This window comes from Salmo trutta, chromosome 32 (assembly GCF_901001165.1).
Source record: "Salmo trutta chromosome 32, fSalTru1.1, whole genome shotgun sequence".
Classification (NCBI taxonomy): Eukaryota; Metazoa; Chordata; class Actinopteri; order Salmoniformes; family Salmonidae; genus Salmo; species Salmo trutta.
Genome location: NC_042988.1, coordinates 10,337,723 through 10,361,982, shown reverse-complemented (window position 1 = coordinate 10,361,982; position 24,260 = coordinate 10,337,723). Strand labels below are relative to the sequence as shown.

The following is a 24,260-nucleotide window of genomic DNA, read 5'->3' as shown; positions in this document are numbered from 1 at the left end:
TTGTTACCCTTTTCAGCTTTATGCAAGGCAACAATTCTTAATCTTATGTCTTCTGACATCTCTTTTGTTCGAGGCATGGTTCACATCAGGCAATGCTTCTTTTCCAACCTACACTGTGAATGTTTAAATGATGTATTCAATAAAAAATACAATAATGTGTGTGTTATTAGTTTAAGCACACTGTGTTTGTCTATTATTGTGACTTGGATGAAGACCAAATCACATTTTATGTAAAATGTATGCAGAAATCCAGGTAAAGGGTTCACATCCAGGTAAAGGGTTCATTTTTTTTTGTCACTTAGCAGACGCTCTTATCCAGAGCGACTTACAGTAGTGAATGCATACATTTCATACATTTATTTATTTAATTTTTTTCTCCGTACTGGTCCCCAATGGGGATTGAACCCACAACCCTGGCGTTGCAAACACCATGCTCTACCAACTGAGCCACACGGGACATTCCAAAGGGTTCGCAGACTTTTTCGTGCCACTGTGCATACATACACACTGTATATATACACATACATACAAACATACATACATACCATATACAGACACACCTACCATACTTTCATGTAAACCATATATTGGGGGTTAACGCGTGTAAATTCAGCCCACAGATAGGATTCAGCCCACAGGTATCAAATTATTGAGTAGTTAAATAATCACTGGCACCATGATAGGCCTACGCAGTTTATTGAATGACAGTACAAGCAGGAAATAGAAAATTCAATGATAAAATGTTTAAACAAATGTGAAAGGAAAGGAACATAATTATAAAAAATAAAAAAAATACAGTGAAAACTAAATGTAAGTGACGTACGTAAGCCACATTCGCTTTCTCAGCTATTGCCAAGTGTCATGTCAGTTGAGGAATGTGGTCATGTTCCTGTTACCTTGGTCTAATGCAGAGCATGAGTCCCAAATGGAACCATATTCCCTATATAGTGCACTACATTTGACCAGAGCCCTATGGGCCCTGGTCAAAGGTAATGCACTATAAATGGAATAGGATGCCATTTGCGACGCATCCAGAGTCAGTGGTCTCACCCACTTCATCTGAGTGGTAATGAATCAGCAAAAGCACTTGGGTAATGTTCCTCTTCAAGCAGGCCTCAAGTAGATCTAAAATCCCTCCTTTCACATTACTTTCAAGAAGTTTTTTTTGTGTGTCACAGTTATACGAGTAATGCTGAAACCCCAACTATTTGACTATTTGGATGTATCAGACATTACATAGAATTGTACAACAAAAAATACACAAAAAAAGGTCAATATTGAGAAATAATTTAGTTTTGTGACAGAAAGTAAAAAGATATGAATGTACAGGCAACCCTGAGGCAATGAATCATTTTATCGCCTTGGAAAGGAAAGACCAAGCTTGTCAACGCAAGCTAATTGGTTGACCTATCGATTTAATGCTATTTTTAAAACTGATTTACCATTAGCCTCATGTAACAAAGGTGAAGCAGAGAGAAAACGGCAAAGGACTGTCTGGCATGGCGTGTGTTGTTGCGGCCTTATGCTCCACAGAGAGTGAAGAGGAGTAAATAGTCCTATGAGGCTCAGATGGTAAGAACATTGGTTAGAGGGTTGTGGGTTTGATTCCCGCTTGGGGTCACATATTCAAAAGATATATGCACTGTACTGTAAGTCCTTTTGGATAAAAGCATCTGCTAAAGGGCATATGTTATTATATTATTATAATTAAGTAAGTTATTTAACATGAGGGGCACCGTTCACAGGAAGGTCCTGTTCCGGGTACTGTGAGAACCCTGGAAGAGGGTGGGTAACGTCTCTGTCTCTCTGTCCCAGTCATGGGCGTAACTCAGCCTACCCTGGGACCCAGGCGAGGGGGCATACTGATCACAGAAGGCTCCTTTAAGGCTGGGGCCACAAACCACAGACAGGGAGGCATAAAGCGTGCCATGTTTCAACTTGAACATTTGAGTGACGCTCATGCCCCTTTGAGGGGTTATGGAGCCCTTTCCTAGCAGGTCATCGTTCCATCTGTTGTCGCGGTCCCACACCTCAAAGTTCAAGGCTCTGTTAGGGAACACAGAGAGTGGGTGAATGAGAGAGAGCACTCTAAGTAAGAGCAGTGGTAATACACAAAATATTCACAATGCTGGCTAAATGTAATTTATTTTCTACTTTTTTTTTTTTTTACTCTTACAAGGTTTTATAGAATAGGGAGCATAATTAGCAAACTGGAAACTACCCTGGAGATCCCACCGACAGACACAGAGAGCCCAAAACACCCTTATCATATGTCTTGTTGCTCCACGTGTTCCTTTGTACAGGAAGACTATCCATAGTAACTCTCAAGAGACGGATCTGACTATTTAACATAAAAATTGAAAAAAAAACTCACTGTTTACTTTTCAAATCCACCGTTCCAAACGGAATCCTATAGTTCCAGTAGGGGAAGTCATTGTTCCAGATCACAGGAGTGGAACCGCCTTGCTTCCCGTAGAAGACCTTGACATAGCCGTCTGTCTTAGAGAAGTAGTCGCCCCAGAGCCCCGTAGCTCGGACCACCGTCACATTCATCCTGGCCACGCCCGGTTTACCGGGGCAGCAGTTGGAGTCCACATTCCTGTGACCGCTACACTTACAGGCGCAGTCTTTGTTGCGTCTCCCCGTCTTGCAAGCAGAAGGGCAGGAGGTGGACACAGCGTACTTTTGATGTAGTCTCTGATGGCATTGCGCAGGTTGGACTTAAGGATGGGGTTGTCTCTGGCCAGGAAGTGCAGGGAGCTGAGCTGGTAGGAGACCACACCAGGGACCTTAATCAGGGACTTCAGCCAGGTTTTATAGCCAGACTTCTTGTCAGGGTTGAAGAGGATGTCCTCAACCTGGACGTTGCCGCCCTGCACTTCGGTGACACGGTCCGAGAAGGTGGCTCCGAAGCTTACGCCTGTCTTCAGTTTTTTGCTCTGGGACTTGCAGTACTTGGTCTCGGCGCTGATCGTGACACCCTTGATGGTGCCACTGGCTTCCACCCCCAGACAGTTGCTGACAGAATGGAGGGAGAGGCCGCTCATGGCCATCTTACAGGTGCGTATGGCTGTGGTGGAGTGCACCCGGCCCCCCAGGTGCACCTTGCGGATGTAGTGGGTGCCATAGATGGAGATGAAGTGGCTGTAGGCAGGGTCGGTCTTGTGAGTGTATGTGCTGGGGAGGTTTTTTAAGGAGTCCTGAAACTCCTGGCTCAGGGGAGGTTGGGTTCGGAGGCGAAAGCTAAGGACAGGGAGAGAGGTATGATGAATAAAAACAACTTCAACAACATGGAGAACACTGTTTTTTTCCGTACACAATTTATATAAATAGCTGTTGGCTTTTTTTTTTGCTTTAGACCGCCTTAATTTACATCCTATGGCACTAAAATCAAAATCTCGACTCACATGTAATATTCGCATTTGAATTCATGGCTGGTGAAAGAGAACTTGTCTTTGGTGGAGTGGCCTTTGGCGAACATGGCAGTTTTGGAGTGTGTGCCTCCAACAGCAACCCCGGCAACGCCCTTGATTCCCAGGCCAACCTTCCAGCTGACGCTGGCAGAGTTAGTGGTCTCCTTCAGAACGGAGCTGCTCGACTCGTATATCTGGCTGCTGAGGCTCCGACGACACCTCACTTTTGTGCGCCAGTCCAGTACGGACAGCGGTAACTTCTGGACCTGGTTGTTCATCAGAGTGTTGGTGCACAGGGTGCAGTTACCGTCGTGCCCACCCACCATGAACTTCCGCACATCCACCACAAAGGCGCCGGAGGTCTGCATCTTGACAATGTCGAAACCCTCTCCGGCCAGGTTGTGGCCGGGGACGAACGGAGCCTTCTGGCAGTCGGTGAAGAAGCCAGTTTGGCAGCCGTGACACACAGGGAGGAAGAGGAGGAGGAAAAGTAGAAGGTTGACAGGCATGGCAGGTGCTGGGAAGAGAGAAAATTGGCAAATGTGGTGTGACAAAGGCAGGGAATAGACAGAAAGAATATCATGAGGGATTTTAGAAATAAAGTTATTATAAGATTTTGCAATTGCCATCCCACTGGGCAAAGACGTCTTATCAACATCACAAAAACGGGTGTATTTACTACATTTGGGTGTATTATTATAGGACAAAATCTATAAAACGTCTCAGGTCACTGTGAAAACCACACGGAGGTTCAGGCATTCCAAGATATGTATTTCCCACATTGCCTTTAAAAGGTCACTAAAGTTAATGAACTGGAAAACAATATAACATAGATCATACATTGGATATAAGAGGAGTTACTGATGCAAACATCTTGGATTCAGATCTAAAGCCACACAAAGGTTGACATTTAATGGGAAGAGTTTGCTGTACCTACGAGAGAATTATTTTGATAAAGTATATCTTATTAAAATCGGTTTCATAGTGAATATAAGTTATTTTAGAACTCATGTTAATTTGAGGAGCAAATGGATTGATACTTGATTTACTGAGCCTCCATCATATCCTAAAGAGAACGTTCTAGTAAAAAATAAATAAATAACGATTTAGTACTAACAATGGTGTTCTATCTCTCAATTTCTCCGTACTGTGCAACAATGATTACAGTATTCATACTCTTCACTGACTGAATGGCTCTCTCATTTGAACTGTCTTCGAGAATCCAAATAACTAAACCTTATATTAGGCAGTATGGCCTTTTGGACAATCAAGCTCTTTAAATTCTTTGGATTGTGAGTATTTCTCATATTAACTGTTGGAAATAGTCAAGTGAGTTAACAATAGTTCAAGGGTTCACAATAGTGACTATATGACCATCATGTAGATAACAAAAATAGAACTGAAATTCAGAATAACATGACTTCATTTCTATTACTTTATATCAAGTGTGATGATTCATAAAATATGTACATTGACTGGCAATGAAACAACAATAGTGAGTTCTCTACAAGAGGAATGCAATCAAATTATTTGGACTCACCTTACACAGAGAGGTTGGTATTTTGAGGTGAAATATGTTGCACAGTAAACCAACCTATATCTTTATATACCAACATACAGATTGGTGAATGGGGAGTGGCTAACAGAGATATACCCATTTATGGAGTAGCCTGTGACAAACCAAACAACCAGCTAAGCACACACACACACACACACACACACACACACACACACACACACACACACACACACACACACACACACACACACACACACACACACACACACACACACACACACACACTTTATCACAACCTCTCTAACACCCAAATACACCCATGAACACAACACAGATACAAAGGGACAGGCATACTTAATAAATAAAAAATTAACTTCACTGCTTTATTTAGCCTTATTTAGTTTGAAGATTTCCCATTGACAGACCAGTAAAATAGTTCTGACACACACTCTTTCTTGTTCCCTCTAACTGCATATTTTATGACAGTCCCAGCCCTGAACATTGAGAGTTTGATCAGGCCCTCGGTTTTTTATCTAATGAACAATTAACGCTCAGGAGTATAAAACCAGACGTGCCAAATTTTCATTAATGTTGCATCCTTCAAGATACCTTTGGAGTGTGAACATCAGTAACTGTTGCTTTCCAATTCATTGCACTATGCACTATCGCTCCACCATTTCCTGGATGCTAAACCTCTAATAGTTCGCCTAATTTCAGTTTATGTGACAAAATAAGCTGGTATAGTGTAGAGAATCATTGTACTATCTAAAATATATTTTCTGAAAACCAAAATATTGTTATTTCTGCTGTTTGAAGCTGATGTACAAAACAAGTAACAAAAACCAAACTTAAGAACAGGAAGCATAGAAATAGTGCACATAGAACAGATCCACAGCTTCTTAGACTTGCTTTCAAGTAGAATGATATATCTATAACGCACATATCTATGTGAATTTTGTTGGGTCACCCAAAAAGTTGCATATTGGCACTTTAATGTTGTGTCTGTAGTGAACTTGCGTAAATACTGTAGACATTTTATACAGATTGTCCTGTATGTGTGACAAATGTATTCCAGCACATTGTTTAGTACGCACACACAAACATGTATGTTACTATTATATATAGTACTATATAGTATATATATAATAGTACTATTATACTATTATATATACTATTATATATGTGTTACATGAATTACGCAACTAATATACAGAAAATGTATTGAATATGGCTCTTAACATTGATTTCAGAAACAGGGTTTGTTGAGCAGCAGATATATCCTTGAGTCATTTTCACTCATGGTGCATTTCCCCAGTATTTTACCCAAAAGGCTCAGACTTTTCTGTTTCCGACTACGCGTGATGTTACCCGTGTCTCACCGGGCCATGGCTCCAGCGGACCTGCTCTATCTAGGAGTCAAGGCAAGGCCCTGGTTACTTTTCAATTGTCTCCCGAGTGGCACTGTCTAAGGCACTGCATCTCAGTTCTGGAGGGGTCACTAAAGACCCTGGTTCAATTCCAGGCTGTATCACAACTGGCTGTGATTGGGAGTCCCATAGGGCGGCGCACAATTGGCCCAGCATTGTTAGGGTTTGGCCGGGGTAGGCCGTCACTGTAAATAAAATACAATTCTTAACTGACTTGCCTAGTTAAAGGTTAAATAAAAAATAAAAAAATTACATAACAATGGCTAACTGTGAATGTTAACACCTTCTCACAAAGCAACAGTCTTGCATGATGCAGTTGCTGATTCTGCTCGATCACACTCCTGATGGAACCAAAATAACACTAGAGCTTACATTAACATGAAACACTGGCGGCCCACTAGCATGGGGGTAAGTTTCAATGGAAAAGCACCATTAGTGATGGGGTACAACTTGTTTCCATCAGCTCATTACAGCAGCTGTGATGCTGGTACAGTAGAGATAGGAGTTTTATTGTTAGGTTCCAAAATGGTTGTTTCATTTATTTAGTAGGCCTAGTAGTGCAGTTGTAGTAGTAGAAGTAGTAGTGGTCGGTAGTATTAGTTGGTCTAGTAGTAGAAATGCCTACAGTCGACACATTGCTTGGGTATATTTGTAAGAGTGTAACTGTGTGTGTGAGAATTTGCATGTGTGTGTGTGTGTACAGAACAGCCTCAGATGTGTTGAAAGGGAAGAAGACAAATGCATGACTCAGCAGAAAAGTTGGGAAAAGTCACACCTCTAAAATGGCTCTGCCGAGACGGCACCTTCTCTTATAACAGAAAGAGGACCTTAGTTACCTTTTTTTATGGCAACTCAGTCAAAATTAGCTTCATCTGCTTGTCTTTACTTCTCACTTCACCCCAAGTGGCCAAGGGTTGTCGGCCAACGGACAAATTGCCTGCCAGCATGGTTTTTGCTGAGCATGCTGTAATACCTGTTGCGTATTGCTGTCTGCTTGGCCTGGTTTGAACGAGGGTGTGGGTCTCCATGTTTCCATGTCCGTCTACTGTAGTCTGTCTGTTGCAGTAGTGGTTATTGATATGTAGCCTAGTAAAATGGGTTGTTCAATCCATTTGTGGGGGGAGAAGCTTGTCACGTTCTATGATGATACAAGACTGATGATTGAAGACCTCAAAGACTTCCAAATGTACAGTATATAAGCTAAATTCAAATTCAGACCACAATGTTGTAAGCAATTTAAAATATGAACTACATATGCACTGCAGCCCTTGTCATGGAACTAACTAACGCTACATGTTTAGCACAGGAGAATCCTCTAACCGTCTGAGAAGCCAGAGGAAATCCCTGATGCTTATATGACCTCAGCAGATTTACAATAAATATGTCTATGTCACATTCTTCTTCGTCAGACGATAAGGAAAAATCATTGTCGGACCAAAACGCAGCGGGATCATGTGTACTCATCTTCTTTATTTAGGAAAAGAAGGGAAACCAAAATAAACACGTACACAAAGACGCATAACAGGCTGGTAAGGCAACTAAGCTATACCTAGCACAATCTCCCACAAACTACAAACACATACCTAATTATAGGACTCTCAATCAGAGGCAACTAGAAAACACCTGCCTCCAATTGAGAGTCCAACACCCAATACCAAAACATAGAAATACTAAACTAGAAAGAACATAGAAATACAAAAACATAGAACATAACCCAAAACCCGGAAATAATAAATCAAACACCCTTCTAAACAAACCACCACCCCGAACCACATAAAACAAATACCCCCTGCCACGTCCTGACCAAACTACAATAACAAATAACCCCTAGTACTGGTCAGGACGTGACAGTCTATTTATAAACGTACATATTTTGGTTAAATTTGCCATAGTTAAAGCTAGAATATGTTTAATGTGAGGAATTGTACTTAGTTACAGATTAAACCGAGATCCGAATCTGACACATAAGCACGCAGGGCCTCTGAGAGATCAAATTATGTTCAGTCTAACCGGCAGGACGCAGAGGCGTAAGAGGACTGATGACAGACATATAGATTTACTGTTTCAGTTTCAGGTAGAAGCCAAAGCCATCAAACAATGTCACAGAATGCCAAAATAAAGGCCAGGGCCTGGTGCCCACTGCAGTACTTTACTGACACCTCAGCACTCTGCGCAAGACGCTGCCAAGATAAGGAAACAAACCAGGAAGTGAATGGAAAAATCCAGAATGAGACTTTACTTCTTAGTTCTGCAACATGCGTTCAGATAAATCCCTGATACTGCTATGATGATGTACTATTTCACATAGTCATGGCAGAAATGGGAGGCTATAAAAAAAAACCTTTGTCTCATTGGATTTATTCCAAAACGTCTTCAGAAAGGGGACGAGAATGGGAGAATTCAAAACTGTTAATTTGTGACAGTGCAAGATGGAACAGTGCCTTGAAAATAATACTTGTCATGCGAACTGCTCCAAAAGAATGAGCAGAAATTAAAGATATATATTTTTTTAGCCCTCCCCATCTAAATCCAAATAACAATTAGTGATTGTAAACACCAAATTAGGGCCTATGTCAACATACTTGTCTAATCCCTTATCACCTCTCCACAGTGTAGTCACAGGCCAGCTGGACCCACAATGCACTGCAACACGTTACGCTTAACTGACCAACGGGCCAATTGTATGTGTGGGTGAAATGGTGTTATATTGTCCCATTACAGCTCCCTGGCACGCCTCCTTGGTCACAGTCATTCTTTCCACCCCTCAGCTCCTCTGGCCCTTCAAGTCAAAAGTCCACTGAATCATGCTGCTGCAGGCCCTGCTCCACCTAGAGGCAAAAGAGGGCAAAGACACGCTCTTCCATGTGCTAAAAATGTAGATTTTCACCTTGGGTTTGAAGGTTTAAGGTTAGGACGGGTGGGCGATAGCTTGAGATGGAAATGGTGGTTTCCATCTCATGTTTGATTAGCAAGGGCATTTTTATCAGGGTTTTTCTTTTTGGCAACTCACAGAAACAGAAATTCTCGCTGCCTTATTAGCTATTGACACCAAGAAGTCATTAGGGGCTGACAATTTGGATCCCTTTGCTTACGTATGCAGCACCCCCCATTGCTGGCTCAGTAACACACATTTTTTATTTAACTTGAGTATCAGGAAATATTTCAAAGGTGTGGAAAGCAGCTTTTGTGTTGCCACTCAACTCCATAAGGTCGGGGATAGTAGTGATCTCGCAAATTATCGACCCACTTCCAATCTCCCTTGTCATGCGAAAATCCTAGAATAATTTGTCAACAAACAGCTACATTATTAGCTATCTGTAAATAGTGTTCTTAATGTTAATCAATCCGTATTCAGACCTAAACATAGTACCACTACGGCTACCGTGCTTGTTGTCAGGGCTGGGGAGTAACGGATTACATGTAAGGGATTACAAAAAAAACGGTAACTGTAATCTGTTAAATTACCAGCAAAAATATTGTAATCAGATACCAGATACTTTTGAAAACTAGATGATTACTTCTTGGATTACTTTGAAATTCAGAAAGGATGTTTGCGAGAAAAAAAATCTCTGTTTTCTCATTGACATTCAAATCAGCATTGAAAAAAGGCGCAAGTTTAAACTATGTCTTCCAATGGTGCGACTGCTGTCGGCATCCAAAGATTGTCCAACATTAATAAACGCTTGGAGGTAAGGATGACAGTAGTGGTGTAGTCTACAGTGATACGGATATCACTTATTATTGATATCTACATAGCACATTGATGTGAATCACACAGCTGCTCTCTCATTTAGCTATTTGCGCCTTACAGATTGTGGCTGTTCACAAATCTAAATGTGTATTTGAACCAAATAATGGCTGAATTCAAGAAGTTTAAGCTGCCTATCAATCATTGTTTTTGAAACCAGTGGACAGTGTAACGCCCTGGCCATAGAGAGGGGTTTTTGTTCTTTATTTTGGTTAGGCCAGGGTGTTACATTGGGTGGGCGTTCTATGTTCATTTTTCTATGTTTTTGTATTTCTTTGTTTTGGGCCGTGTGTGTGTGTGTGTGGCTCCCAATCAGGCACAGCAGTAGTTCGTTGTTGCTGATTGGGAGTCACACATAAGGAGCCTGTTTTTCCTTTGGGTTTTGTGGGGGGGATTGTTTCTGTTTAGAGTGTTTCCTAACAGGACTATTTTGCTGTCGTGTTTTGTTCATTTTTGGAGTGTTCTCTTTGTTCGAATTAAATTTCAAGATGAACACTAACTCCGCTGCACCTTGGTCTACTCTCTCTTCCGACAGCCGTTACAGACAGCCAGTGAAAAATGCGCTCTTGCAACAGCTGCATAGTGCGGATCCCAGCCTATGAAATAAAAGTGGGACTTTTATTGCTCAATCTAATTCATGCTGATAAAATAAATAAATATATAGGCCCAATGGACACATGCTCAAACTCGCACACGTTTGAAAGACTTAAAGTGGCAATCTGTAATTTCTACATCCATTTTTGGAATTAGAAATTATATATATATATATATATATATATATATATATATATATATATAAAAATAATGAAGCTGGTGAGAGAATGCCAAGAGTGTGCAAAGCTGTCATCAAGGCAAAGGGTGGCTATTTGAAGAATCTCAAATATAAAATATATTTTGATTTGTTTAACACTTTTTTGGTTACTACATGATTCCATATGTGTTAGGTGTTCTAAATGAGTAGGTGTTCTAAAACTTTTGACCGGTAGAGTATATATCCATTGATTATTGAAGAACATATTTTGTAAACGCCTCATGAGCTTAGTTCAATTGTCACACTCCATGAGAACCCAAAATATAAGCTTGTTTTTCTCCAATGTTTGTAAACATTGTAAATGTAAACATACACCGTACAGCCTCATATCATAGTTAAAACAATAATTTTGATATCATGGATGGTCAGTCCTTGCATCCATAGCTCTGTCTATGTCACGCCCTGACCTGAGAGAGCCTTTTTATGTCTCTATTTAGGTTTGGTCAGGGTGTGATTTGGGTGGGCATTCTATGTCCTTTTTTTAATGTTGTTGTAGTTCTTTGTTTTGGCCTGGTATGGCTCTCAATCAGGGACAGCTGTACATCGTTGTCGCTGATTGGGAGCCATACTTAGGCAGCCTGTTTTCCTTTGGGGTTTTGTGGGTAGTTGTTTCTGTTGTGTGGTTTGCACCTGACAGAACTGTTGGCGTTTGTTTGTTTCTTATGTTCAAGTGTTTTGGATTATTAAAACTTCAATATGAACACTCACCACGCTGCATCTTGGCCCCCTCTTTCAGATGATCGTTACAGTCTATTAATCTGAGAGTGGTTTAATTTCTAAGAGTGGTTACATTTCACCAGGCCCCCAGCTTTTTACCAAAACAGAGGCGGGGCGACCATTTTCTTATTGTTTGGAGAAGGGCCTTGGTCAGGGAGGTGACCAAGAACCAGATGGTCACTCTGACAGAGCTCCAGAGTTCCTCTGTGGAGATGGGAGAACCTTCCAGAAGGACAACTATCTCTGCAGCACTCCACCAATCAGGCCTTTATGGTAGTGTGGCCACACAGAAACCACTCCTCAGTGCCAAAAGGCAAAAGGACTCTCAGGACTTTCAGACCATGAGAAAAAAAATTCTCTGGTCTGATGAAACCAAGATTGAACTCTTTGGTCTGAATGCCACACATCATGTCTGGAGGAAACCTGGCACCATCCCTACGGGGAAGCATGGTGGTGGCAGCACAATACTGTGGGGATGTTTTTCAGCGGCAAGAACTGGGAGACTAGTCAGGATCGAGAGGAAAGATGAATGGAGCGAAGTACGGAGAGACCCTTGATGAAAACATGCTCCAGAGCACTCATGACCTTAACCTGGGGCGAAGGTTCACCTTCCAACACGACAACAACCCTTAACACACAGCCAAGACAACGCAGGAGTGGCTTTGGGACAAGTCTCTGAATGTCCTTGAGTGGCCCAACCAGAGCCAGGACTTGAACCCGATCAAACATCTCTGGAGAGACCTAAAAATAGCTGTGCAGCGACGCTTCCCATCCAACCTGGCAGAGCTTCAGAGGATCTGCAGAGAAGAATGGGAGAAACTCCCCAAATACAGGTGTGCCAAGCTTGTAGCGTCATACCCAAGAAGACAAGGCTGTAATTGCTGCCAAAGGTGCTTCAACAAAGTAGTGAGTGAAGCATCTGAATACTTATGTAAATGTGATCTTTTTGTTTTAATATATTTGCAAAAATATCTACAAACTTGTTTTTGCTTTGTCATATTGGGGTATTGTGTGTAGATTGATGAGGGAAAATAAAAATGTAATCAATTTTAGAAATAGTCTGTAACGTGACAAAAGGTGAAAAAAGTCAAGGGGTCTGAATACTCTACGAATGCGCTGTACATACAGTATGTCTGATATATTTATACAGGGTTCATCTGAAAAATAGACCTTAGTCTCAGAATGACTTCACTGTCAAAACAAAGGTTTAATAATAATAATATCTACAAGTGGTATGGTTTTAAAAAGTGAACCTTTCCAAAACCGCGTGTATGTGGAGGATCTTAGATTGCCGCGATGACCCTGTCTCTCCCTGTTGAGGATTAACTGATGCCAGCAAGGAGATACCTGTGCTACATTTAGCAGAATGATCCAGCGCATTTGAGATAATGAAAAAGAAGGGAAAAAAACACTCACAGTCTTTGGCTGTGTCCTTTTCTGTATGCTCTAACCAAAACAGAGGTAGAGGCTTGGTAATGTACTGTTGGTAGGCGATGTTCTTTCACTCACACAGAGAGTGGGCCTATTTAGAAAGACACTGCTACAGTGATGCTATTGCTTGTGTATCAACCACTGCACGCAATCCCCCTATCATACATAACTGTACTAAATACACATTGGCTTACGGTGTGTTTGTAGGTAACAGAGATAAATAATTACATTGGGATGCGAGGGAGGCCATCCTACAGAGTTTTTGTAACTGTGACCTGAAGCTAATTATAGTACAGTATATGACAGGAACAGCTAAATCAATTCCTTGAGGGCTACAGTATGTGTAGACTGGTTTGGCAGGAGGAAGCCTTCCTCCGCTCTAAACAAGATAGTTAGCTCTATCACTTGGTCAAGATGTTTTTTGTTGTTGTGAGTTTTACATGTCGGAAATAATTATAAATAATCAAGTTTAGCCTATATTTGGCTTGAAAATAGGGAAATCAACATAATGGCCTCACAGTCTTGCAAAAACAAATCAGCCTAAAAGTAGAACTTCAAAGAAGGCTCTGTAACACCTTTGACAGGACAACTGTGTAGATAATATTATGTAAATGTTTAAATATGTAATGTAACTCCATGCATGACAAAGAGTCAAATGCAATTATTTGACCTTGTGGTCACACTTCCATGTCCATTTTCTAAGGATTCAGGAACATATGTAAAGCAACTTGCCTCTGCCGGTAAGGGGATGATAGCTACCAAAGCAATTTTTTATTTTATTTTCATATATTACAAGTACACTAAATATACTTCAAATATGAGATATACTTTTGTAGTACATACAATTGACATTAAATGCACTAAATGTATTTAAATTGTTCCAATTTAGATCATTTTAAATATACTTAAGTATATTTATCCCACACTTACTTAAATATATTCAAATATATTAATTAAGTTTGATTTAAGTATACTTAAATATATTTATTTATTGCTTGGATTAATCAGATGGGAGCTCTTAAAACTGTTCAATTGTCAGTTATTAAAGAGCTCAGGTTTATAAAGTAGGTTTCCAAGGGTAGACAGTATACAATTCAATTCCAATAGTGTTGCAATGTAGGCTTCTTATACAATTGAATCCTTATTCAACTCTATTTGGTGAGGCATTATGTTTGTCTCTGAGGCTCAGACAGACATGTTTGGGACATCCCTGTCATTAAGTGTGCATGTCCCCTCCGGCTCTCTGCAGGTACAACAACAGACCCAGAGTACAGTAAGGGAGCTTGCTAAGGCCAATGACGTCATTGTCTGTCCCCCTGGATCAATGAAGATGTTCGATCAGGCTCTTGAGAAAGAGGCCTGGTCTTTACCTTGAAACATCTCTCCCGTCTTCCAGCATTTCTGTGACATCTGAAAGACAGGAAGAGAGACGTCCGGCTGCCAGACAGCGCCAGACAGCGTGTGTGTGTTTGTGCAGGCGTGTGTGTCAGCTCCTTATGAACTAAAGAATTCCAGTGGCATCTGTGTGAGAGGACAAACCTTCCCTAAGAAAACTTCCCAAACGCCCTGTAACTTTTTGCTCTAAAACACTGCATACAAAGCTCAATTTCAATGAGCTTTATATGCAGGATGCATACAAAATTAACTTTCCACAATACAATTCCTCCAAACGGCACCACCTGCTGGTCGAATCGTGTATCACAGTATCACTTGGCTGAATAGAGGTAATATAGCAACAACAACAAATTACAAGATCATTTTCAAAATAAATATATTATTGACACTAGATTATTATTCTACATTTGATTTTCTTAAGTTTTTATTTACTAAATTTACAGATTTTTGGGGGCTTTTCAATATCATTAAACTGTTATTTCCTATAGATATCAGATTTTTTAATTGTGTCAACATATATTTGATGTTAGTTATTTTTGGGAATGGCGATACAAGGATTAATGATGGAAGCCACATCATATCCATGTGCAGTGCAGTGCTCTCTCCAAACTCGCAGCCCTCGGTGCATTCTAAACTGTCAAGATAGCATTGCAATTGGGATGGCAAATTGGGTGAGAAATGAGAACATGTTGTATTTTGGGACTTGTAAAGGGGAGTGTGGTAGAAAGAGTAATCCTTTATTCCATTTATTTTTATCATTAAAAAAACTCCCTAGTCCTTGCCAAGCATACCCATAACATGATGCAGCCACCACTATGCTTGAAAATATGAAGAGTAGTACTCAGTGATGTGTTGGATTTGCCACAAACATAACGCTTTGTATTAATTTCTTTGTCACACTTTTTGCAGTTTTACTTTAGTGCCTTACGGCAAACAGGATGGATGTTTTAAAATATTTTTATTCTGTTGATCCATCCTCAGTTTTCTCTTATTACCCCCATTAAACTCTATAACTTTGTAGTGACTGAGTGTATTGATACACTAACCAAAGTGTAATAAATAACTTCACCATTCTCAAAGGGATGTTCAATGTCTGCTTTTATTTGAAGTTTTACCCATCTACCAACAGGTGCCCTTTTCTGCAAGGCATTGGAAAACCTACCTGGAGTTAATGGTTGAATCTGTGTTTGAAATGTGTGGGGTTCAGAGATGAGGTTGTCATTGAAAAATCATGTTTCAACAGTATTATTGCACACAAAGTGAGTCGATGCAACTTATTACGTGACTGGTTAAGCACATTTTTTACTCCTGAACGTATTTAGCTGGCCTTAACAAAGGGCTTGACTACTGACTCAATACATTAAAGCTTTTCATTTTTTATTCATTTGTTAATATGACATTATGGGCTATTGTGTGTAGGACATTTACAAAAAGCTAAATGTAATCAATTTTTAATTCAGGCTGTAACACAAAATGTGTAAAAAGTCAAGGGGTGTGAATACTTTCTGAAGGCACATGGGTGTATGTGTGTGGGTGTTAATGTGAGTGAGTGGGTGAGTCTGTGTGTGTGTGTGTGTGCAAGAGTGTCACTGTAGGTGTGTGTGAGTGTGTGGGTGGAGGCCTGTGAGTATAGTCCTTGGTGGGGGTATGAGGGGCCTTTCCAAATCTCTTTAGCCTCCTGAGGGTGAAGAGGCGGTGTCGCGCCTTCTTCACGACTGTGCCGGTGTGAGAGGACCATGTTAAGTTATCAAGTGTTGGGGACACAGAGGAACTTATAGCGCTTGACCCTCTCCTTTCCATTCCACCCTGTCGGTGTGGATGGGGGTGCCCCCTTTTCACAATCAGCTCCTTGGTCTTGCTGATGTTAAGATGGAGATTTTTGTCCTGGCAGAGACCTCCTCTCTGTGGGCTGTCTCATCACTGTCGGTGATCAGGCCCACTACCGCCGTGTCATCAGCAAACTCGATGATGGAGTTGGCCACCCAGTCGTGGGTGAACAGGGAGTACAGGAGGGGACTAAGGACACACTAAGTACACAACTAAGTGTTGTTGATCAGCGTGGCGGAGGTGTTGTTACCTACCCTCACCAGCTGGGGCGTCCCGTCAGCAAGTCCAGGATCCAGTTGCAGAGGGAGGTGTTCAGTCCCAGGGTCCCAATCTTGGTGATGAGCTTGGAGGGGACTATAGTGCTGAACACTGAGCTGTAGTCAATGAACAGCATTCTCACATAGGTATTTCCCCTCTTGTCTAGGTGGGTGAGCGCAGTGTGGATTGCAATTTAAACTGAACAATAATATAAACGTAAAGTGATGGTCCCATGTTTCATGAGCTGAAATAAAAGATCCCAGAAATGTTCCATATGCACAACATTTTGCGCAAAAGGTTGTTTACATCCATGGTAGTGAGCATTTCTCCTTTGCCAAGATAATTCATCCACCTCACAGGTGTGGAATATCAAGAAGCTGATTTAACAACATGATCATTACACAGGTGCACCTTGTGCTGGGGACAATAAAAGGCCTTTCTAAAATGTTTTTTCACACAACACAATGCCACAGATGTCTTAAGTTTTGAGGGAGCGTGGAATTGGCATGCTTAATGCAGGAATTTCCACCAGAGCTGTTGCGAGAGAATTGAACATTAATTTCTCTACTATAACCAGCCTCCAACGTCATTTTAGAGAATTTGGCAGTACGTCCAACCGGCCTCACAACCGCAGACCACGTGTATGGTGTCATGAGGGCGAGCGGTTTCCTGATGTCAAAGTTGTGAACAGAGTGCCCCATGGTGGCGGTAGGGTTTTGGTAAGGGCAGGCAGGCATAAGCTAAGGACAACGAACACAATTGCATTTTATTGAATTTGAATGCACAGAGATACTGTGATGAGATCCTGAGGCCCATTGTTGTGCCACTCATCCGTTGCCATCACCTCATAGGACTTTACCTTATTCCTTTAGTCTTTTTGCATTTTTTGCACTTACATTACATAAGTGTACATAACTGTAGCAAAGCACTCTTTACCGGTTCAAACAGCCCCAATCAGCCTTCTTAGTAAACTTTTTAAATTGTCTTTGACCAGATACAATGTTATTTCACTGTAAATAGATTACCAACAGACTTTCAGCATGCTTATAGTGAAGGGTACTCAATATGCATGGCACTGACAAAAATAACTGATGATTGGCTGAAAGATATTGATAATAAGAAGATTGTGGGAGCTGTATTGTTAGACTTTTGAATATGTTATGGATTTACATCCTCTGCCATATTAATGATTGAGAGCTACCTGTCTAATATAACACGGAGGGGTTTATTTAATGGAAGCCTCTCTAACTAAAACCAGGTAGAGTGTGGTATACCTCAAGGCAGCTGCCTTGGCCCGCAACTGTTATCTTTTTTTTACTAATGACCTACCACTAGCCTTGAATAAAGCCTGTGTGTCTATGTATGCTGATGACTCAACATTGTACACAACAACTACCCCAGCAAGTGAAATCCCTGCAATCCTTAACAAAGAGCTGCAGTCAGTTTTTGAATAGGTGGCTAGTAATATGCTAGACCTAAATATATCAAAAACATTGTGTTTGGGACAGAATCATTCGCTAAACCCTAAACCTCATCTAAATCTAGTCATGAATAATGTGGCGATTGAGCAAGTTGAGGAGACTAAACTGCTTGGTGTAACACTAGATTGTAAGCTGACATGGTTAAAACATATAGATTCAACGGTTGCTAAAATGGGGAGAGGTCTATCTGTGACAAAGCGCTGTTCTGCTTTCTTGACATCACAATCAGCCAAACAAGTCCTGCGGGTCGTAGTTTTATCAAACCTGGACAACTGCCCAGTATGTATGGTCAAGTGTGGCAAAAAAGGACATAGGCAAATTACAGTCGGTCTAGAACAGAGCAGGTCTAGCCCTTAAATGTACACAGAGGGATAATATCAACAGCATGCATATTACTCTCTCTTGGCTCAAAGTAGAGGAGATATTGACTGCATTACTACTGGTCTTTGTGAGAGGTATTGACGTGTTTTAAGTACCAAACTGTCATACATACCCCCTAAGACATTCCACCAAAGGTGTCTTTACAGTCCCCAAGTCCAGAACAGAGGCTAGGAAACGCACAGTACTAAATAGAGCCATGACTACATGGAGCTCTCTTCCACCTCAGGTAACTCAAGCTAGCAGTAAAATCTGATTTAATTGAAGAAAAAAAACAGATAAAACGGCACAACGCAGACTGTGAAGAGACACATACTTACACACACACAAACACACTATAAAACACACACCCAAACATTATTCTTAGTAATGTAGTGTTGTAATATTATAATGTACATTTGTATAATGCACATTGCTTTGTTTGATTAAATGTTTTTATCTCTGTTTGGACCCCAGGAAGAGTAGCTGGTGCCATGGCAACAGCTAATGTGTATCCTAATAAAATACTAAATACTAAGTGGGTCAAGTCTTCTGGTGGGGGGAAAATATAACAATCACATTAAAATACATGATGAAAAAAAGTGACTGTGTTTGAATTGGGTTTTTTCGACAAAACTTTATGATAACCAATAAAATGTAAATATGTGGTTATCATAAATGAGGTAACCTGACTATATTAATAGGTCTTCCTCATCTGACCTCCACTGAGTCACAGATTGTTCTTTAGCAGTCACTCCACTGCTCTCACTGAGCCTACTGAGAGACTATTTAAATGCCAAATGCCATCTGTCCACCACAGAGACAAAAGCTACCAGATTGGGAATGGGTATATTGCATGAGGGGCTGTAATACCCTATTAATCAAAAGAGTTAACAGAGGTATGTCAAAGAAACATCCCTCAAGCCTGATTGAAGAAAATATGCTATTAAATCAAAATATAGTTGACCATTTGAATATTAATAGTATCTACATTATATGTGTCTCCTAATTTCCTAAATGACAGATTTGATCAAATTAAATTACACAAACATATAAAGTTGTAGACTACACTGTACAGACAAATGACACATTCAACAGCTAAACACTACTGCAGGTCATCGTATTCAGACCTCTTGACTTTTTCCACATTTTGTTGGGTTACAGCCTTATTCTAAAATTGATAAAATATTACTTTTTTCTCAGCAATCTACACAAAATACCCCATAATGACAAAGTGAAAACAGGTTTTTAGAAATGTTTGCAAATCTATATAAAAAAAATAAAGAAATACCTTATTTACATAAGTATTCAGACCCTTTGCTATGAGACTCGAAATTGAGCTCAGGTGCATCCTGTTTCCATTGATCATCCTTGAGATGTTTCTACAACTTGATTGGAGTCCACCTGTGGTAAATTCAATTGATTGGACATGATTTGGAAAGGCACACACCGGTCTATATATAAATGTATATAAGATCCCACAGTTGACAGTCCATGTCAGAGCAAAAACCAAGCCATGAGGTTGGTGAGATGGGAGAACCTTCCAGAAGGACAACCATCTATGCAGCACTCCACCAATCAGGCCTTTATGGTAGAGTGGCCAGACGGAAGCCACTCCTCAGTAAAAGGAACATGACAGCCGGCTTGGAGTTTGACAAAAGGCACCTAAAGACTCTCAGATCACGGCCTGAATGCCAAGCATCATGTCTGGAGGAAACCTGGCACCATCCCTAGGGTGAAGCATTGTGGTGGCAGCATCATGCTGTGGGGATGTTTTTCAGCGGCAGTGACTGGTAGACTAGTCAAGATCCAGGCAAAGATGAACTGATAAAAGTACAGAGAAATTATTGATGAAAACCTGCTCCAGAGCAACTCAGGACCTCAGTTTGGGGTGGCTTCGGGACAAGTCTCTGAATGTCCTTGAGTGTCCCAGCCAGAGCCTGGACTTGAACACGATCGAACATTTCTGGAGAGACCTGAAAATACCTGTGCAGCAACGCTCTCCATCCAACCTAACAGAGCTTGAGAGGATCTGCAGAGAAGAATGGGAGACTCGATGCTGTAAGGTGCTTCAACAAAGTACTGAGTAAAGGGTCTGCATACTTATGCAAATGTGATATTTCCATTTTTCTTATTTTATAAAATAGCAAACATTTCTAAAAACCTGTTTTTGCGTTGCCATTCCGGGGTATTGTGTGTAGATTGAGGGGAAAAAAGCATTTAATACATTTTAGAATATGGCTGTAATGTAACAAAATGTGGAAAAAGTCAACGGGTGTGAATACTTTCATTCTAGTTAATGATGGAGAATATAAAAATATTCCAAGTTTGTATTGATCAGTGTTGGGGAAGCTACTCTGAAAATATACACACTGTGTACAAAACGCTCTTTCCCTGACATAGACTTGACCAGGTGAATCCAGGTGAAAGCTATGATCCCTTATTGATTTAACTTGTTAAATCCACTTCAATCAGTGTAAATGAAGGGGAGGAGGAGACTGGTTAAAGATGATTTTTAAGCCTAGAGACAATTGAGACATGGACTGTGTATGTGTGCCATTCAGAGGGTGAATGGGCACGACAAAAGATTTAAGTGCCTTTGAACAGGGTATGTGTGAACAGGGTATGTGCCAGGCGCACCGATTTGAGTGTGTCAAGAACTGCAAAGCTGCTGGGTTTTTCACACTTAACAGTTTCCCCTGTGTATCAAGAATGGTGAAGACAGCTTGTCTGTCGAAACGTTGGACATAAATATTTTTGCATCTGAGCTCCTAGAGTGTGCGGTTCTACTTTATTTTTTTAAGTGATCCACTCCGCTATCCAGCACCTCGCCTAAATAGGTGTGCGTTTCTTTCGCCTCTAGATTATCAAGAATGGTCTACCACCCAAAGGACATCCAACCAACTTGACACAACTGTGGGATGCATTGGAGTCAACATGGGCCAGCATTCTTGATGGAACACTTTCGACATCTTGTAGAGTCCATGCCCTGACGAATTGAGGCAGTTCTGAGGGCAAATAGGGGTGCAACTCAATATTAGGAAGGTGTGCCTAATGTATTGTACACTCGGTGTAGTTTAAAAAGCTACCAACTACTTCACACTGGTGGAAGTTAAGCTACACTAAAGATACTCTTAGAAAAATACAGTTTACTTAACTAGCATTATTTTGAAAAAGTAGTTTACTACATCCAAACTACTTTGTGATAAATTATCATATCTAAATCTGAAATGTCATAGACTACAACTTGGAATAGCTGATCACTCTGGAGTCAGATGTTAACAGAATGTGGAATTTTGCCTATTAAACATAAAAACTGTTTCAAGTGAAAAATTCTTGCCTACATCCCCAATATTTTATTTTAGAAAAAAAAGATGTGTAGTTCCAGTAGTTAGCTACACAGCTACATGACAAAAAAAGTGATTAACTACTGAAAACACTACCAGTATTTTTAATTTAGTTAAACTACCACCAAGCTACTGCAAAAAGTTGTTAAATTATGTAGATCCCCAATACTGCTATTGATTTGACTCTTTATCAGTTTGCTGCAGTGTTGGTAATAAACATTTTGTTGGCGATACAGATTATAGGAAATAAGCTATTACATAATCCTTGTTGTTATCCCCCCTCCCCTATAGTCTGTATTGGATAGTTAATTGCTCATGCACTTTCCAAAGTATAGCTGAGGGAGTGCTGTACCATATCTATAGCCTACATAAACTGTGACATTTCTGGGGGGTAGCCAAACACATCTGCACAATAATTTTTGTGTAGGGTAGGCCTGCGTGCACTCCGCAATTTAACAGACAGTTTCTTCTCTTGAAAACAAACTGCATACAAGCAGGCAGGCTACATTTTAAAGTGAAGTTGATTGAATGAAAGTAAAAGTTTTGGTACATAAGGCATGTTCAGGGATAAAAACAATGGCCTTTTTGTCTATTGGTTTGCTCAACTCCTGTGTCCTCTCTCACAAAGGTCAAAGGTAATCGAGGAGAGACAACGATTAAAAGGAACGTGGATGAAAATGCACTTGTATGAAATGACACACCTCTCCACTCACGTGTCATCAGGCAAATGACGTTAACAGGGGTGGTATCCCAAAATAAATGTGTACAATTATAAAACTAATTTAGCTAGTTGTGAAATACATTTTATAGATAAAAGGATAGGTTAAGTAGCACATCGTTTTAAAATGTTTGCATGCCTTTCTACTTTGAGAAAATATCTGCTTCAAATGGGGTGTGGAAAATATCAAAATTCTTTCACAAAGGACTCAGGTAGGATACACATGACAATCCTTGATAAAATGTGGCTATCTTCGGTCCACCCACAAATACAATTACACCAGAGAGGAAGTGGCAAAGCGTAAGGGTTTACTCCGTCCAGGATCTGTCCATAAAGTGAGAAAAAAATGATCATAATATGCCCACAAAGTGAGGAATTTTTGTATTGAGGTCAATGAGTGTATCGAATTCGGTCAACAGAAAATGTAGTTGCTAATTTGCTACGTGAGGCTTATTTTACCGAATACAAGTTTCGTAATGGTTAGGTTATGAATGCACTGATAGGTGGACGAACATGTCATTTCGGCAACTTTGAAAAAACAACTTTATATCGGAGTTTTGCCTGTTGTTCACACGCATATCTGCTCTCTCATTGGCTAGAATGGTCCCACCTGATCTCGCCTCGTCCCATCTTTGAGGACATGTAGTTCCATTGTTATTAAGGCTCACACACATCGCACCGGATGTGGATCTAGAGTTCATCTGCAGATCGTTCAGTGCTCTGTGATCACACACTGTATTGTATATGTCTGACTGCTGACATTTTTAACATGATTCTGCATGTAAAATCGGTGCACACTCGGTTCGCAAATTACGTTCAGAGGTGCTAAGTACTCGAGGCCAGCAAATGCTATTGGTGTGTGAGCCCTTAGAGTGGTCCCTCGATTATAATAGAGCACAATAGATAATAGATGATCTTTGTTTACTCTCCTCGGCCACTTATCGGTTTCCAGGTCATGGAGGAGAGAGGAAGGACTTTTGCCCAAATGAGGAAAGGCCCCTGTCTGGTAGCATACAGTTACTACCACATACATTTACAAGCATTTCGCTACACCTGCAATAATATCTGCTAAACACGTGTATGTGACCAATACAATTTGATTTGAAATGGCAAAAATTGTGAACACACCCTTTTAAAACCAAAATAAAATAATTCAACATCACGTGAGATGCCTACTTTTTGCAAGAACCAAGATTTTGTTTTAAGACTAGCGTGAACATTTTCCTCTACTGGCCCCTCCTTCTTCGGACGGATTTGATTCAGGAAGGGTGACTTGTTATTTTGTCATACTACCACACACAAATTGAGCTCCGTACTGCATTGCCATGCGCTTCCCAAATTGTATAACATTGCGGAGTGCTCCATATAGCTCGTATAGCTCCGCAATGATATGATTGGTTGACGGCAGGAGGTCCTCTATAAACACACACTTCCTTGACAACAGCTCTGCGCTGCTGAACAAAGTACAAGAAGTATGAATGCCCTGAGTTCTGCAGCGGCCATATCACCATAATTGCTGGTCGGATTGACCATGCAGCGGCTTTAAAGGAGAAGCATCCAGGAGAAACATCCAGCTGCAGTCTGCTTTGAGGCTGTGTGGTCTACAATACGCAACCTGTAAACGTTGCAGCACGCAACCTGTAAACGTTTTGGTTTTCTGTATCGAGTGAGTCTGTAGCTTTGTTCCAGGGCGTTAGTGTGCTGTGCACATACCAGTCGGCGGATTTGCTCTGGTCTAGGGCGTTATGTTATCCACTGTTAATTGTGCAGCGCTAGTACACTAGCTTCTAATTCTGAATGTAATTTCACCA

At 40.7% G+C, this 24,260-nt stretch overlaps 1 pseudogene; it reads right to left on the bottom strand.

Moving 5' to 3' along the window:
* Positions 1-677: 677 nt before the first annotated feature.
* LOC115171036 (perforin-1-like) lies at positions 678-4,981 on the bottom strand (annotated as a pseudogene).
* Between the last annotated feature and the right edge of the window lie 19,279 nt (positions 4,982-24,260).